We start from the raw sequence: 18,305 nt of genomic DNA, 5'->3' as shown, positions 1-18,305 counted from the left end.
CACAAGGGCCTGTACGACAGTTCTTCGAGTGGACTCAGGCAACATCCATATGATCTTCTGCAACCAGCGTAAGGTATTAAAACAGATTGCAGCGACCTTAGTTGCCTGCTGCCTCATCGAAAGTTTATCGTCGATCAGGAAACCGAGGTTACGGGCAACAGGCACAGGGGTAGGCAACGGGCCCATATCACAGGGCCAGTGTCTAGAGCCCCACAGATCTTTATGTTTACCTAGTATGATCACCTCGGTCTTGTCTCCGTTGAGCTTCAGCAGATGAGCTTGCATCCAAGCTGCAACACGAGAAAGGCCAATTTTAAAGGCAGAATTCGTTATTAGAATTCGTTATTAAAAAGTTGCGCAGCTATGAAGTCAAGATGTCAAACAGTAGCGCACAACCATACTGATCGTTCGGCACACACTAATGCTGCTTCAAATATATCATAGAAAGGGCTCTGATGTTAGCCTCTGACCGTCGCGTATTCCTGCTCAAATAAGGGATGCAAATGTCAAACATCGTTGTTTCTAGGGTAAACAGCCCTCACATATCGAAATACGATACCCCCCACTTTATGGAGGACCAAAACCCTCTCACTGCCCAATGCGTGACTGCTGGCTCGGAACGAAAGTCACACGCCACAGTCTCAATCAATCTACTACGATACTCCTCACCGTGATGTCGCCTCATTAGCGCTTCATCTCCTTCACAGTGTGTGTGCCCCGGTCGCGCTGTAATAACCACCTGGAACCGCCCACGCCCAGTGCAACCGGTCACATGACGCGGTTGCAAAGGTGGCGGCCATATTGGAAACTTATGAAATACTGGGGGACCGATGACGGTAAAGGTCAATGCCAGTGCCAATGTGATTAGATTGCATTCATCTACTTATCGCCTAGAATCTAGAGCAGTGGATTAACTAAGGGATGATTCTTAATAATTTCAACACATACCCCCACACACACTGGCATAGTGCAAAGCTGTAAATGGCGGCCATATTAGACTAGTCACATAGTAGTCAGCTCCATGTGCAATGTTGTGTGTTCCAATAGGCTACAAACTTGCCAGAAGGAAAAGAGTTACTCATCCCATATGAACAAATCAGACAAGTGAGATCTAGCGTTTCTGTGTCACTCCATCATAATCAGAACTGCATGCTCAAGAAATAACTCAAAAATATATGATTGTTGGAAAATGACATATATTATATTGTGTGTGCTAAAATGTTGTCCTTGATGCTCAACTAGGTTGGAAGCCCAATTATGTCTACAAGTAGATGTTTATGGATCATCATTACAATTGCGGCTGTACAGATCAAGTCACACAGCAGCTCAGGGCAAAAAAAAGTGGGGAGGGGAAAAGTGAAACAATGTATGTCAACATGTCCTTGCCAGCTGCAAACCCACTATCAAGTCTCAATGGTTAACTAACACTGCCCGCAGCAATAGGAGCACTGCCCATGGACTCACAGTTTAATCCTGTTCCATTCAATAATTTCATTGAGCCTTCATTGGTCTGTTTTTTCACTGTATATCCAACGTGCTTCCTTTGAGAGCAAAATGCTCTCTATGTTCTGAGGGATTCCTTTTACCTTCTCTAACACTGTCCAAGTAAAGGTGTGTTTCTCTTTGAAACAGTGTTGTACCAATTTTGTTGTTAATTTGCCTGCCCTTATGGTACTAAGATTCTCTTGCACTCTAACTTTGATTTTCCGAGATGTTAGTCCTATGTAGTGTAAACCACATTGGCACGTCAGTCTGTACACCACCTGGGTAGAATTACAATTGCTGAAGTGGTTAAGGAACCATTCCTTCCCTGACGTAAGCATCCCACTCGTACTCTTCTTAGTGAGTGGACAGACGGAGCACGTCCCACAAGGGTAGTGACCATTTGGAACCGTGGAGATCGAACTGGTTCTGTCAGTGGGGGCACGAGAGTGTACAAGTTTGTCTTTCAGATTACACGCTCTTTTGAACGCGAATCTGGGTGGCGGCATATGAAATTCATTATTTGATAGCAGGGACCAGTGTTTCCGGATAGATTGTCTTATTTTGGTCGCCATCGGGTCATATGTCATAACCACTGGTACGCATTCCTCTCTTTGTTTGACGACTTTTTCCAGAAGAGCACTTCTAGGTGTATTTACAGCACTCTTTTTAGCTTGTCTAAGGACTTTTTTAGGGTAGTTACTATTCATAAGTTTGGACGCCAGTTCTTCTGATTGTTCCAAGAAAGTGTTAGTGGAAGAGCAATTGCGTCTGTATCTTAAAAACTGCCCCACGGGCAGGTTGTCTCTCAATGCCCTGGGGTGGAAAGAGTCATAGGAAAGTAGAGAGTTCCTGTCCGTGGGCTTCTGGTGTACACAGGTGTTGATGATGTTGTCTCTATACTCAATGTCTAAATCAAGATATACAGCCTTGTGCCTATCATAGGTCCAGGTGAACTTAAGATTAGCATCTTGCTCGTTGAGCCAGTTAAGAAATTTGAGCAAGTCCTCCTCGGTGCCTGATCAAATGCAGAGCATGTCATCTATATATCTTTTCCAGAGTCGGAGACTACTCTGGAAGGGGTTGTTATTAGGATAGATGACGTGCTCCTCAAACTGCCCAACGTAGATACATGCTAGACTGGGAGCCATTGTGGCCCCCATGGAAGTCCCCGAGACCTGGAGATAAAGCTGGTTCTTATAGCTAAAATAATTTCTTTTACGGGCCAACTCAATACATGGAAGTACAAATGCCTGGGTGGTGTCATAAAACCATTCACCCAGGGCGCGGGCCGCTGCCACCAGCGCCACGTCCTGGGGTATGCAGGTGTATAAGGATTCAATGTCAATTGTGACAAAGAATTCTTCAGTTGGATCATACTGTGTATCCTCCAAAATGTTGAGGATGTCGGTGGTATCCTTGACAAAAGATCTCTGGTTTACCACGGATTCTCTAAGAAAGAAATCCGCATATTGAGAAAGTGGTTCTAGAACAGATTGAATCCTAGCAACAATAGGACGTCCCAGTGGTGGACGTGCAGGTTTATGGATTTTAGGGAGTATGCAAAAGGACGGAGTCCTGGAGTTGGTATTAACCAGGAACTCCGCCTCTTTTACTGAAATCCATTTTTTCTCTTTCGCTGTCCCTACCATCTCACGGATGATTTTCAATAGATCCTCCAACGGATCCCTACTGAGTGGCTGATAGTTAGTCCTCACGCCCAATAGGCGCATTACTTCTGCATCATAGTCTGCAGTATTGAGAAGGACAATCACACCACCCTTATCTGCTGACTTTATTGTCAGGTTGTGATTATCTTGGAGGCTCTTGACTGCTTCCCAGTCATCCCTGGTCATATTTTTGTGTTAAATTTTTTTTGGAGTTTTCTCAATTCTCTCTATATCCTGTAAGACCAAAGACTCAAAGACTACCACCTCAGGGCCAATGGATGAGGCTGGTGGGCAGAAAGTGGACGGTTTTCTCAGACCAGTCCCAAAGGAAGTATTCTCATCAGGTTTCTTATCTTTGAAAAATGTTTTGAGTTTAATCTTCCTCATGGTTTCGTGGAATTCGATCCTACATTTAAAGGCATCATGAGTAGGAGTTGGAATAAACCCAAGGCCTTTATTAAGTACTCTCTCTTCATTCTCTGTTAGGACATGATCAGAGAGATTAACTACGATGTTATTCCTTATTTCTGAATCCTGCCTCTGCTGCGGGTCATCCTGGGCGAGAATGCTTGCCATTGTAGGCGTTGCTGGTTGGATTGATTGGGCTGGTTTCCTCTGCCTCTTCCGGCCTGACCTCCCCCGCGGTGGTTGTTCTAATATTGAGTGCCAGTGGCCTCCACCGACAGCAATCGGCTCAAATTAGGCACTGTTAAATTCTTTTAAAAAATATGACAAAGACACCTATGTTCTAGAATACCAAGCATAATGGTTCTTTCTTCTATTACTCTCCTTTCTTGTCTCTTTATCTCACTCTTCAGGTTCTTTTTCCTCTCTGCTCTCCCCCTGGACGTTTTTTCCCGTCTTTCTCTCCCTCATGTTTCTATCTCCCACTGCTGTCTTCCTCTCTCTTACTGTGATCAAAGTCTGATCATGAAAAGTAAGTCCTGATCCCCAAATAACACTTGCCAGTGTCCGCCACCTGCAAACGCCATTGCAAGTTAAGCACTGAATTTATACAACAAGCCGGCGCCTTATTTATAATATGGAAAGCTTATGCTTAGAACCTTCATGCTCAATAGTCAAAGGAAAGGGATCTTCACTGCTTCCAAGGATAGATCTTTTCTTTTATTTTCAGTTCGCAAAATATAAACTTTTCTGATGTATAGGCGTGTTTGCTTCAAAGGAAAAAAATATAATAGGCCAATATTTCAGAACTTCCTGTTTGCTCCTTATTCCGACATGCCTCCACATCCTGATAAAGCAAATATGCAGCAGCAACCTTGGTTCTGCAATAAAAAACTGCTGCCCATGTATAGGGCTTACGAATGACTGATAAACTCATGTTGTAAGCCATTAACAATCCATTGATGTTAATCAGTGACCCATCATACATAATACCAATCAGTGTGCTCTTTTGGGATAATGGAGTGCCCCAATCCACAGTGGCATATTGGACATTTCTAATGTGTAGCAACATTTCAATTGTGAAGAATAATGCTTCAAGCTAATGAATTCTGCATTACTTGTTTTTGAGGGTGTTTGTGTTTTTGTGGCAAGCCATGGATCACACAACACATTAGGCAGAATGTTCTACACATACCTAACACAACTTAGATATTGCTTGTAGTCGGCTATCGGGACTGTCTCTATCAAGACGAGGGAATGAGGAGGTTTTTTTTAGGCGGGGTACCTCAATTCCCTCAGGGATTCTACAACAATACCCAAAATGGGAGGTGGCCTCCTATATTGTTCATCTTGTCTCACCAATGAGGAGAGTAATCCTGTTTTTTCCAAGAGACTGTTACCCACATATTTCTATGTAGCATGCTTCATCATCGAGTCCTCTGCCAATACAGCGGGAAAAAAGTGGGTGGACTCAACCCCTTGTTGGTGACGAGCACTTCAATGTTGTGAAGGTTCACAATGTTTGGACCAGGAAAAATTGAAGTATATCTGTGTCATCCAACTTTTATCAGAACCTACCAGGGACCTACACACTTTTGTTAGCTCCACCGCTTTCTTTCAACCACACTCATATCAGAGGCACCTCTGCAAGGAAACCAGCGTTCGTGCACCCTGCCAGACGGTCCGTAGAAGGCACCCTGTTATCAATTTTGACTGCAAATCTATATGGAACCAGTTCCCCCCCATAGAGGCCACTGATTTATGAATAGAGGCGTCGTGCCAAAGACATTTACCGGACCACTTCCTTCTGGTGAAACTCAGATTTGAGTGTCGCCAGTGAAGGGCCTGGAAGACTTGTGAAACCTAGGGGATGTTGCTGTCCACAATCATTTAAAGACGATGCCCACTAGAGAGTGTCATCTGGACCAATCCCTCTAGGACCGATGTTCCATATCTGGATTCTGGGTTAAACACATGTTGATATACAGTCTCCTACTCCGTGGTACATCATCGCCCTGACGAAGGTGTGGCCCATGTGGGTTATTACACCGAAACGCTCGTCGGCGTGGTTCTTGTTGGCGGCAGGATTGTTTATTCCACCATCAGTTCTTATTTCCATTTCTGTTTCTGCCTAACACTCCTTTGCTTAATGAATTGTTGTCCATTCTGTTATCAATTCATTTGATGGCGTTTATGTACTAGTGGGATTATTTATGCTTGGAAGTGTGAAAGATTGGTTGTGTGAATGCTATTAGAGAAGGTGGTTATGTGAGTATGAGATATGTACGGTGTTTGTGGGACGTTATATGTAATATTGATCATGTGAGTTTTAATCTATTTTTCTGAACAATGAACTTACATTTATCTTTTGTAATATCAGTATATGGAATTTTGAAAAAAATAAATAATTATTAAAAAATATATCTATACTTGACTGACCTGATGTTCGGCTCTGAATGGTAGGTCCGTTGCTCCAATGATACTTTAGGATCCTCATGTAGGACCTTATTTAAATATTACTGGCAGGGTCTTTCTGTTCTGACTGTTTTTGTTTTCTTTCCCCGTTAGCCTGCCTATATCCTTACCCGTTGGGGGGCCTCCTTCTATTTTGTTGTTGCACACTCATATCATGCACACAGTTATAATACCAGATTTTGGTTGCGTGGAAGTTCCCAGTTATGACAAGTTTTTTTATAAAGGCTTCTAGTATGACCCATGAGATCTTACAGGTGGGTAGATCCTTGTGTCACACATTCATTAGGAAGTTACCCGGCTTGTCACCTATTGAGGCATTGTAACTCCCAAATGGAACCTTCATCAAAAAATGGTCTCTAACATTTTTCCCTCTTCAAATGTGTAAAATATTGTAATTTAAGAATTTTGTAGAAATTGCCAGCCATGTGGTTGATTTGTTGAGCTCACCTCCAATCAAAATGTCAATCAATGGGATATGATCGGTCCTTCAGGCAAAGTGATTTCCCTACAGACATGGCTTGATTTTCTCAATTCCCCTTACACTTTCAAGCATCATCTTTCAAATGTTTTTGCACTACCTTCTTCTGTCCTCCTTCAAAGCACTTGAATCACAACAACCATGACCTAATGACCTCATTAATACCTTCTTTTTGGTAAAGAATAGCACCTAATCCATATATCATGAGTTTACAGTTATACAAGTGACATGACCCTCAACATAAGATTGTAAAGTGGGAGCAGTTGTTATGTTGTTCAAGATAGGATCTAAATTGGCTTGATATTCCTCTATCCAGGGAAGATTATTCCCTTTCTTTTATTATACCCTTAAGTAGACAGTTAAGTGATAAATCCTTTCAGAAACTATGCATAGAATTCACATACAAATGAAGGTGGGTGGTCCTTGTCTTTAGGTGGCAGAGCATTTACATAGTATCAACCATACCAGGTTTAGGCATTACCACCACACTCCACAAAACATGTCAGATACTCCACTTCACTTGTTTTAAGAATGAATAAGTCTTTCCTTAGGTTGATCCCCTTTTCTTGGTAGGCGTCCATGGCACTTTTTACCGCTGCATCATGCTCGTAACCAAACTTAATAAAAATCACTATATCATCTTGAAATGCGATAACAAAATCTACATTCTTCAACAAACTTGCCATAACCTTATGAAATAATGAAGGGGTAGATGCCAGGGTAAATGGCATCAATTGTAGCTCTTGATTATCAGGTGTAGTGACAGATGTCAGATTCTGCGAAGCAGTATGATATTCAACCTGACGACTTAAGCAACACAAAGGTCCAGTTGTGTGAAACTCTTGATCTGACCAACAGCTATGATAAGCTCTTCAGTTCTTTGTAAGGGAAGCCTTCCAACCCAGAGCAGTGTTATTTAAGTCAATGCAAAGGTGCAATTCACCTGTCGTTTTATGAGCTAAAACAAAAGATTAATTTCACAAAATGTCATCCACTGCTTTGAAAATGCCTATACAACACACGCCTTGCAATTATTTTTTTTTTATAAACCTCCAGATAGACTAAGTGGAACAATATGCAACCTGTGTTTAATAGGTACACAATGCTGTTTTATCCAAATAATGTAAGTAAAGTCTTTCTCAATTGGCCATGGAATACATGTTCGAATATTTGAACCCACACATTCTCATAACTGTCTTCAAGGAATGACACAGAATTTCTTCCCAGGTCAAATAATCATCCCAAGCTCAACTTGATGTCACAGCCTTAAAACATTGATCCCTTTTGTTCATCATGTATACCTTTCCTTTATTTATTTTGTCTTTGAAAATTATCTTAGGAAATAAATACCTGATAAGGCCTATCCTGCTTCAATTATACGCTGAAGTGATAACGCCTGTAAGAAAACATGTATCTTTCAACAACGCTGTATATTTGGGCACACATATGATAGTGATTCTAGGCAGTGAATCCACTAATAGCTCAATTTCAATTACATCTATGATAACTGCAAAACCTAGTTTGTCACACAAATTTTAAAAAGCTCCTGAACGCTGTTAACTTCAGAATTGACTGCTAACACCACTTCACTAAGTTTCTCCTTCGTCTCTTCACAGTGCCTCTTATTAGCAACACACCTAGCGAAACTTCTTCACCTCCCTTACACATACTTTACCAAAATGCTCCACATTTTCTAAACTCCTATCCTAATGCAAGGCACATTTTAGCGTTGGATATGTGTGTTGATGAACCACGCCGATGACACATACTTCCTTACACTTATCTAGCTAATTGCCTGATGTTTTCAGATTGAAAATGGAAATTGAATATACCTTTGCCAGAGACATCATGTTAAAAGGAGTTTCCAATTATTTCACCTTCTCCTCCGAATTCTCAATGCTCCTAGCAGTATACAGAGCTTTATCAAGAGAAGGGCTATTGCAGGATAATTGGTGTTCATCGGCTCTTTTTTAAATCGTGTGTTGGAACCGACTGGTCAAGTATCATCTGTGATATTAATCCCTCAAATTCATAGTAGGACAACAAGAATTTTGATGTGGTCACAAGCGTGTTCACAGATTTATTAGGACATTTACCTTGGTGAAAAAAGTATGTTTATACGCCACAACTTTTTTCTTGACTTCAATAAGCACCACTAGGCTTCTTCACAGTTATTCATTCAAGTATTCCACATCAGCTGGAGTATGATTAGGAACGTGTTTAAATGCATTTTGACAGTCCTCCTTCAGATAATATACCAAATTCATTTTTCTGTCAAGTCTGTTTTAATATCTGTGTACAGCATTTGAAAAGGCATTAACAGATCTATTCCTGAACGCCACTTCATAGGTGGCTCCACTGGATCTTGAAGAACCGAAGAAGGTGGGGTGGCAAGCTGCATGATGATAATTGACCCAAAACAGTGGAAATGCTATGTGAAAATTCCTTGCGAAAATTTTTGACAAGAGTCATACAGAAACTACTCAAAATTAACAGTGAATTATTAGCAGAACAGAATTATTAACGTCATATTTATTTTTGGTGGGCTGTCCTTTGTTCTGATCAGCGGAGGAATGTATTCCGCTGCACTATCTGAATACAGCCCACCATATTACAGATTTCTGTCATATAGACAGAGATCTCTCTGCTGTTATCAGAGCCACCATCATGACGGCTCCATTAAAGGCACCAGAAATTTGATGTTTTGGCACCAAATTCAAGACATGGCAAATTGTTAACATCAAAGTGAGAATCTGTTCGTGGAAAAACAAAAAACGAACTGCCCTGACACTGAGTTTTCTCCCAGTACATAAGGGTTATTTCTTTTATTCTTGTTCTGGACTGCCAGGCTTTCCCTGGCGTTTCCAACCAGGAAAAAAAGATGTCAGAACATCTGCCTTCAATAGGGCTTTCGGTCCGAAGTACACTGACTGATGGCCCAATGTCAGTTGGGTATTCAGACAAAGGCTTCCACTGCTGGAACCAGTGTAGGCTTTGCAATTTGAAACATTACATCTCATATACTCTAAGTAGAGTGGATGGACAGTAAGTTTCGCGGACATGGTACTCTGCCACATTTTTGGTGGAGTGCCAAGTCCCTCAAACTCTAAAAAATCCCCCATATCATCATGATTGTATCCTGATGCTGAAGCGTGCAGATCTCTGTAGAAGAAAATTAGCTAGTAAGCATGCACATCTCTGAAACAAGGGTACAAATGGGAGAATGCTACATTGTCGTTGTAATCCAGTCTTGAAAAGAAGGCAAGTGGATCACCTTAGATATCAATCAGCATGGAAGCAGGCAGATCGCTGAAGTAGGGTTGCAGGTGCCTGCACGATCAGATGTCAACAAGTGCAGACTATCCAAAGTTTTGAACGTAACAGTGTATTTGTCTGTAATGTGCGGTGTTGTAATGAATCCACTAAATAGCAACATGTCACCCCTTTAAATTAGTTAACACCACATTTCTGTCAGAAACAAATAGGTGGCAGCCATGATGAATTAGTAAACTAGAGATGATCAACAGCTTCTAAAATACAATGGCTCAAGGTTAAGACAATCAAAGACATCATCCATGGAAGGTCCAAAGTTCAGTGCAGGTCTTGGTGTGTGCAGGCAATGGACAGAGAAAAGGATGCAAGTGTACAACGGTGACGACGCTTAGGAGAAGCTGAAAGAACACGTGGTAGAACGGTGCAAGCATGAGGAGCACCACAGAAACCAGCACACTGCATACAGACAATGAAAGAAGAATGTGGAACCACAGTGGAAACACTCAGATCCAGGCGAAGTAGCTAAACCGTACACCAAGACCACATGCAAAGACTCACACGCAGGCAGTATCAGTCCATTGCAAAAATGGTACATTTCTAGAAAGCTAGTTAGACTTCAGAGGCATGGCATTCAATTGATCTTATCTCAAACATATTCTGAAAATGAGGAGCCTGTTGCTAAGTTAGGTTAAATTTATATTAGATCCATGCTATTGTTTTCTACATTACAAAAATGTTCTGAAAATGAGGAGCCTGTTGCTAAGTTAGGTTTAATTTATATTTGATCCATGCTAATGTTTTCTACATTTCAAAAATGTTCCATATCTTGTGCCTACTGACCGGGTTTTTCAAGGTTTCCATCTATGTGCTATAGTTATATTTTCTTGCATGACTAGGTGTGTAATTAAACTGTTGCTTGCGATGCACAAAGGTGTATGCATGTCCTGTCTTCATCTATGTCTCCCAGCAGTATAATCATAGGGTTTGTTTGGTAATTATATCATAGTAACAGACTTAAAATACGACAGCACCTCTTTAAAAAATACAGTTGTGCCACTACAGCTTAGCACTGTCGTCTACAAACGCTGTTGGTAACTCTTCTGAAGTGGAAATACGTTCTTCTATGTACACCTTGATAGACGATCAGACTGAAGTCTGCTGAAAACGTCTGCAAAATGACTTTGCTTCTTGTACCATGACCTTATGAGAAGGCACCTTTCTAAGTGGGTTCTTAGAAGCTATAAAGGGGTTCATCCGAGCACTCCTGTAGTAATTAAGAACAACAGTCCTCTAGTCGTAGTATTCCTTCTGGCAATATCCAAGTTTAATATTCTTCATAATTCTTTTCAATGTCCAAAGTGCAGCCAACACGTGTTTCGTCTTGCCAGTACAATGACTTAAGACTTCTTCAGGGCAATCTTATCCGTTCCTAAAGTCTTTATTAGAGATGTTATTAGATATATGTATTTCCTTCTGTCTCCTCAAATCAAAATAAAACGGTACAAGAGTATCATCTCATCATCTTGTAATCAGGCGTCGCAAAATCTTAACATCCACAAATCTCGCAGTGCCTGTCACCGCTTAAATCGTTCTCTTAGTTATAACACGTGTACGTGTTCTCCAAATCACACGACTCATCCGTAAGAATCTCGACGTACACGTGTTATAACTAAGAGAGCGATTTTCCTCTGTGGTTTAAAATGGAAAGTTCTACCTAGAGTGATTTACTTTGATTTTGTCAGTGAAACATAAGCAAGTATACCGTAACCTAGATAAAATGGACACTGCTGAGGTCTCTGCTCATCGCTAAATCTGAATATGCATTCTAATAGAACTTGCAAAGACCGGAAGGGCTAATCTTCAATTTGTAACGTTTTAACTGGCATGCTTTAAGCCACATTTATTGTTTGCTTCTCTTTTAATCATTCTTTTACTTCATAAAATTGTATATAATGTGATTTGTGCGACCTTTTAAAGATATGTTTTATATCTAAATAAAGGAATTATTATTATTACCATAAGGTGGGGGTTGAAAGAGGTTCTAGCAGAGTCCTATGGTTTGGCAGGATAATTTATAGGACCTGCTATAGAATGATCTTGTACACGTTAAAGCGTTGTTGGGAAGGGATCATGCAACGAAGTTGGAAGACAAGAAACTTAAGTGGAACGCTGAGATCTCTAATGTGAAAAAAGTATTGGCTGATAACATTTAAATTCGTATTGAGCTTTTAAAATACAAATATCAACTTAGAAACAGTGAAAATATGAGACATCAGAAAATTGGGCACTTTATTTCATTTATTGTCTAGCAAAGTGCTTGAGGGAGTTGTGGATTTTCCATTATAATATCTTTTGATTCGTAGCAATTACCTTTGACCAGAGTCATTAGTGGATTTTCATGAGCAAAGTACTGGAATAAGGAATGGTTAAGATTGGAGAACAATGGCAAGGCACTGGAGTGTGTTGGTACTGGGAATTGGAAGCAATTTCGAGGTTCACTTTAGAAAAGTAAATTGATTAGTATCTTAGGTGTCACAATAGTGGATTTTTTGCACATTAGGTTATGGTAAAACTGAGAATATTGCCACTGAGTGACTTGGAAGTGGACTGGTGCTAAGATAAATTCCCAGGTTCTGCGGATCACATGTTTTGGAGTTGTGTTAAAGTGGAATCCTTTCTGAAACTGGGTATTGAATGGAATAAGCCTAATAATAGTACTTGTTTTGTTTATCTCTACCCTAGTTGCAACCTTGAATAGCATGTCCAGTAATAACACCAAGTTTTTCTTTGACGTTTGTGTTTGTTGAGTAATGTTGATAGCAAGAAAACCTATTTTAAACGTATGAAAGGCCAGTACATAGTCAGTGGTCGAAGAGCACGTTCACATTATTATGCTATGTTTACATATGAGCAACATGCAGGATAAAAGGCAGAAGAATATAAGTAAGTATAACAAAATATAGGGCCTGATTTAGAGTTGGACGTACGTGTTACTTTGCCACAAACGTGATGGACATACCGTCCGCCGTATTACAAATGACATTGGATATAATGCATTTGGAATACGGCGGACAGGATGGCCATCACGTTTATGACAGGGTAACCCATTCACTGAACTCTAAATCAGGATATAAATTAGGTATGAAGAGACACTATTTGCACTTATGCTAATTTTAAATATCCTGTTATTTTTCTACAGTATCTTTTCTGTTCTATTAATTCCTTCAATGTTTTTCCTCCGACAGAATCAGTGGCTATTGAAAGCTTATGATTAACCCCTTGAACTTTGATTTTACTGTAAGATAGTGTATCTTTAAAAATCCTTATTGACAACACTGATCCTTGCATTGACTGCACTGCACTCTGATTGTGAATTCTGAATTCATAAGCATTAGGCAGTAGTCCCTACTGCTTTCATCTGAGCTGTAAGATCAGTTTGTGCACAGGGCCAGTGCCAACAAGGCATTAGTGTGTCTTCTTCCCATGTCTTTGATATGCTCCTTTGTCTTTAAGGCTTGAGGGCCTTTGTCGCTCTTATGAATACAGCTCTGTGCTCTACTGTGAATGAGCAATTATGGAAGATGGTTCCATGATGAATGTCTCTGGTCGTTTCATGTATCAACATTGTTTGTAACCTAAGGCCAAAACCTTCCTCTCTGCCAACAAAGTCATTAGGGCATCTTTAACTCCATGCTTTTCTAGTAACATGTTGCCAAGTCGAAGCTAAGATTGCACTGCGTACTTCAAAGACCACAGAATTGAGGTTAGTTGTCTTAATGTGTCTTTGTCGCTTGGAGTAGTGAAGGCTGAATTCGGGAGAGGTGCACAAAACATTTATAAAAAGTAATTGAATACATTTCTATAGCTTGTATTCCGTTAGGGCCTGATTATGAGTCACGCTGAGCGATACCTCTGGGTGTGACCACTCCGCCTGTTCACGACTGGCCTGATGCCCCTGCACCCAGAAGGGCCGGACCAGGAACCCAAAGCCGGCTTGGTAATTTTCTCCGACTAGCTCGTGGGGAAGCACTGCTTGGACGCGGGAGGCTGGCAACCCTTGCTTGCTGCTTTTGCTACTGGGGTCGATATTGCAACACCACTGCAAAGCCGGCCCTGAGTGACAAAATCGGCCCCCACCACTGTAAAACCGGCCCTCACCCATTCAACCTCCCGGAGAAAATGGCCGATGCCCGGTACTGCCAGTCCTGCCTTGGCACCCAGTTTTTTCAGGTCTGGGAACTCCAGACCCGACTTTACCAAGTGGAAATTCTGGCCGGTAAAATCATATGAGGCTTTGGCAGCAACAGCAGCCAAGCCTTGTCCCCTGGTGCACCCTGATACCCTGAGCATTTTCTCTGGCAAGGAGGGAACATTCAGGTCTTCCCCTTCCCTCCCAAGCTGTAGTTTTGCCCCCCCCCCCCCCCCCCCCCCCCTCGCTCTGCCTCTGCCCCACACAAAAATACCACACGCAATTACCATGTGCTCAGAGCGAGTGGCAAATGTGTGCTTTAAATCACTCTGAAAAAAGAAACACTACACAGGATATCGTAGAGAAATTCTCTGTCTGCACAATTATCCCGCATTCCGAGAGGTCAAAGTCCTTATTGCATGGTACTGGTGGGGTATTAGCGGAGGGTAATGGTAATTACGTGTTGGTAGTTTGCACTCCATGAGTGCCATACAACCCATAATTAGGGCCCTACTGTTGTATTTAAAGAAGCATTGCCTCAATGGCTCAAGAATGCGAAGAGAACCTTCAGAACAACTGAACACAAATGAAGATTGAGCAGAATTGTTACGAGTTTATTCACTATTTTAATGGTTTCTTCGCTTTGAAATATAGGCACAGATGACATCCCTTCTGAAGCTCTTTAGGTAGAAGTCTTATCCCAAGCAATAACTATGGATAAGCACATTTTAATCAGGGAACACTTACTATCTTAATCTACAAGTATGTCCTTAGAAATGTGATGCTCTGGTCTAAACCAAAGAAAAAGCTCATGCAAATATGTTAACAATCACAGACACATTTCACTCTGCTCAGTGGTGTGTCCCTGAAACGTAGTTAAAATACTTTGAGAGGAATTGACCTGAACAACATAAATACCCTGCAACCACAAATATATGGGACCCTAATCACAAAGGAGTGTTGTGAAAGTTCGAAATGTACTCTTGCAGGTTTACCTTAGAGGAATTCCCTTCCATAAACCTCCTTAAACTCCTTCAAGTTTTTAAATCTCCAAAAATGATGATCCCACGTGAGCGGCTCTTTGCTGCAATGTCCTTTGTGGCCTATAAAGTGGCCCCAGCTCTGATTGTTTAGCCCTTGGTGGCAGAGCTATTTTTACAGTTCGCGGATCAACTTGGTTAACCACTCCACATTCCAAGTTAACCTCAATCGTTTTCGCTTAAAACGTGTTTATAAGGAATGCTTAATGGTTATATGGACCAGTCAGTTTCTAAATGAACATATACGTAAAGATGTGAATGAAGTATTTTAAAAAGCCCAAGGAGTTCGATCCCGCTCACATCTGGGGCAGATGCATGGTCTGTATTTGGAGGCAAATCCAATCTCTTCTAGAGTGAATGGCGTGACGTGCATCCGACGTTATGGTCACGTGCGAAATGATAATTCTGCCAGCAGAGTACTGCAAAGGAGCAAAAGGGGCATCTTCGTGAAGTTGCGGAGATTACCACTTTTGTCAAACTTTAGCTAAAAGTAATATTTACCACACGAAAAATTATGTGGTTGAGAGTTCTGCAAACTAGAAGTGCTAGTGACTGCTATTTCTCCAGCAAGACGTATCTTCCACAAACGTTTTTAATATCACTGGTGTCGAGATATTTTTATTTAAACTTAATTATATTGGGAACATTGGGAAAAATTAAATTATGTATTTTCGCTTCTCCTATTGGAGATGTATGCCGTTGAGATCTTGAAGACACACCAGGCAAAACAGTTCTTCTGAGGGAAGCGCCTCTTCAGCATGGTCAGTGACGGCTACCGCCCCCCTCCCTGTGGACCCACATCAACCCAGAACACATTGACACGGAACATGATTGTCTTTGGAAGGCGGGGGATCGCAAGACCCCCCCGGCCGTATTTATTAAGATACAAAATAATAAAATTATTAAACAAAAGATACAATTTTATGCAAAAATATTCAGGAACATTAGATACAATCATATCAACAAGTATGATAGGCTAACCTTAACAAGATTCTAATACAGCTTGTTTCCTAACCGAATCTAACATCCTCCTCTGAAAATTTTTGCATACTAACATTTCTGGCCATATGGCGAGGTCGCTAACCGGTGTTAGGTCCTACAAGCTGCGCCCTTACCGCAGGTGCGCATGCGTAGCCGAGCCCGTTAATTACTCGGTCCACCCGTGCAGCTGAGCCCGTTAATTACTCGGTCCACTCCGTGAACTCCATTTAACCACTGAAGGAGGGCCCTTACTTGCGTCATACGCTGACGTCATGAGTACGCACGGGGTGGCTACCAGCCTAAGGACAGCGTGACTCCCCTACCCGCACCCCTTTGCAGCACCAGTTATACCTGCCCCTGAAGTTCTAGGAGGGGCCAGTGATCCCTCCCCCTGAAGTTCTAGGAGGGGCCAGTGATCCCTCCCCCTGGGCGGACACCTCCAAAGGATGATGCCGCCCCCTCAGACCTTAAAATAGCTGCTCACCGGTCATGACCTTAACGCATGTCCATACCCTAATAAATACGACGACCTGTGGAAAAAGAACTAAAGGACAACTACACTATCTAAATCAACATGTCATGACATACCATCGTCAGGCTACTAGGGGAAAAAAGGCCTAAACAAAATTGCAACCGACATTTTATGCTTCAACACCACTTCCCAAAAACGGGAAACAAATAATTAATACACGACAATACACACAATAAACAGGTAAACAATATGCACCCAACAACATTGTAACCGACATTTATGCTTCAATAACACTTCCTAAACGGGAAATAAGTAATTAATACACGTCAATCCACACAATAAGACCGGTATACAATATGCACAAAACACCGCAATGTTCCAGGGATGGTGGGTGGGGAAAATTAGGAAGCCCCGAGCGCGGGGCACGACCAGTGTGGGGAAGCGTTCCGGTGACAAGAAGGGCCACCTGAGCGCTCCCCCCTCCTTTATTCCCGGGATCGCGGGGAGGGTCGGCATGCCCCCTCCCCCCGTCTCCCAGCCGCCCGCCCCTCCGACCCGGAAGACTGCACAACGCCTTCCGGGTCAGGGATCGGGCGCCAGCCATCCGGTGGTGCGGCGCACACCCCCGCGTCATCATTGGACGCCGGGAGGTCACGCCCCCACCACCGGGAGGCAAGTGGAGAGGGGATCGCCGCACCGCCATGCGGGCGGGGGGCCGAGGGCCCCTCTTTTCACATGGTCAGTGACGGCTACCGCCCCCCTCCCTGTGGACCCACATCAACCCAGAACACATTGACACGGAACATGATTGTCTTTGGAAGGCGGGGGATCGCAAGACCCCCCGGCCGTATTTATTAAGATACAAAATAATAAAATTATTAAACAAAAGATACAATTTTATGCAAAAATATTCAGGAACATTAGATACAATCATATCAACAAGTATGATAGGCTAACCTTAACAAGATTCTAATACAGCTTGTTTCCTAACCGAATCTAACATCCTCCTCTGAAAATGTTTGCATACTAACATTTCTGGCCATATGGCAAGGTCGCTAATCGGTGTCAGGTCCTACAAGCTGCGCCCTTACCGCAGGTGCGCATGCGCAGCCGAGCCCATTAATTACTCGGTCCACCCGTGCAGCCGAGCCCGTTAATTACTCGGTCCACTCCGTGAACTCCATTTAACCACTGAAGGAGGGCCCTTACTCGCATCATACGCTGACGTCATGAGTACGCACGGGGTGGCTACCAGCCTAAGGACAGCGTGACTCCCCTACCCGCGCCCCTTTGAAGCACCAGTTATACCTGCCCCTGAAGTTCTAGGAGGGGCCAGTGACCCCTCCCCCTGGGCGGACACCTCCAAAGGATGATGCCGCCCCCTCAGACCTTAAAATAGCTGCTTACCGGTCATGACCTTACAGCCACAGGCCAGCATTGTCACCCGACGATCTGGCCTCCCCCCTTCCTACTCCTAAGAAAGGTCATACTCACCTCGCAAATCCCTCTAGCCATGCCAATATGTTATTCGACCACAGAACGTTCCCTGCCTCAGTCAAGTGTACCCCGTACCGCAGGTAGAAATGTTCCCCCCAAATACACCCATGACGTATCGTCTGCAACCGGGGGGCTCGAAATAATTTGTCCAATTGTGTGTTGATCCTCATTACCGAGTGATTCAACACCTTGACCGAGTCCCCCCTCGCCACTGCCACCTAGGAATAAGTTGCGACCAAACTACCGTGCAACCTGGGCATGTCCTGGCCACCCACCCCGCAGTGGAGATGATTTCCTCTATAAGGATGCGCCTCCCCAGTTTGGCCAAATCGTTCTCCCCCAG

The 18,305-nt window shown here is 42.7% G+C and overlaps 1 protein-coding gene across 3 annotated transcripts in view; it reads left to right on the top strand.

The window, feature by feature from the left end:
* Nucleotides 1-18,305, top strand: part of PRKAG2 (protein kinase AMP-activated non-catalytic subunit gamma 2) — a 1,779,639-nt gene that overhangs the window by 182,248 nt on the left and 1,579,086 nt on the right. The gene's annotated exons all lie outside the window — the stretch shown is intronic.

This window comes from Lissotriton vulgaris, chromosome 10 (genome assembly GCF_964263255.1).
Source record: "Lissotriton vulgaris chromosome 10, aLisVul1.2, whole genome shotgun sequence".
NCBI classification, from domain to species: domain Eukaryota; kingdom Metazoa; phylum Chordata; class Amphibia; order Caudata; family Salamandridae; genus Lissotriton; species Lissotriton vulgaris.
This window is presented reverse-complemented; position numbering and strand designations above follow the sequence as displayed.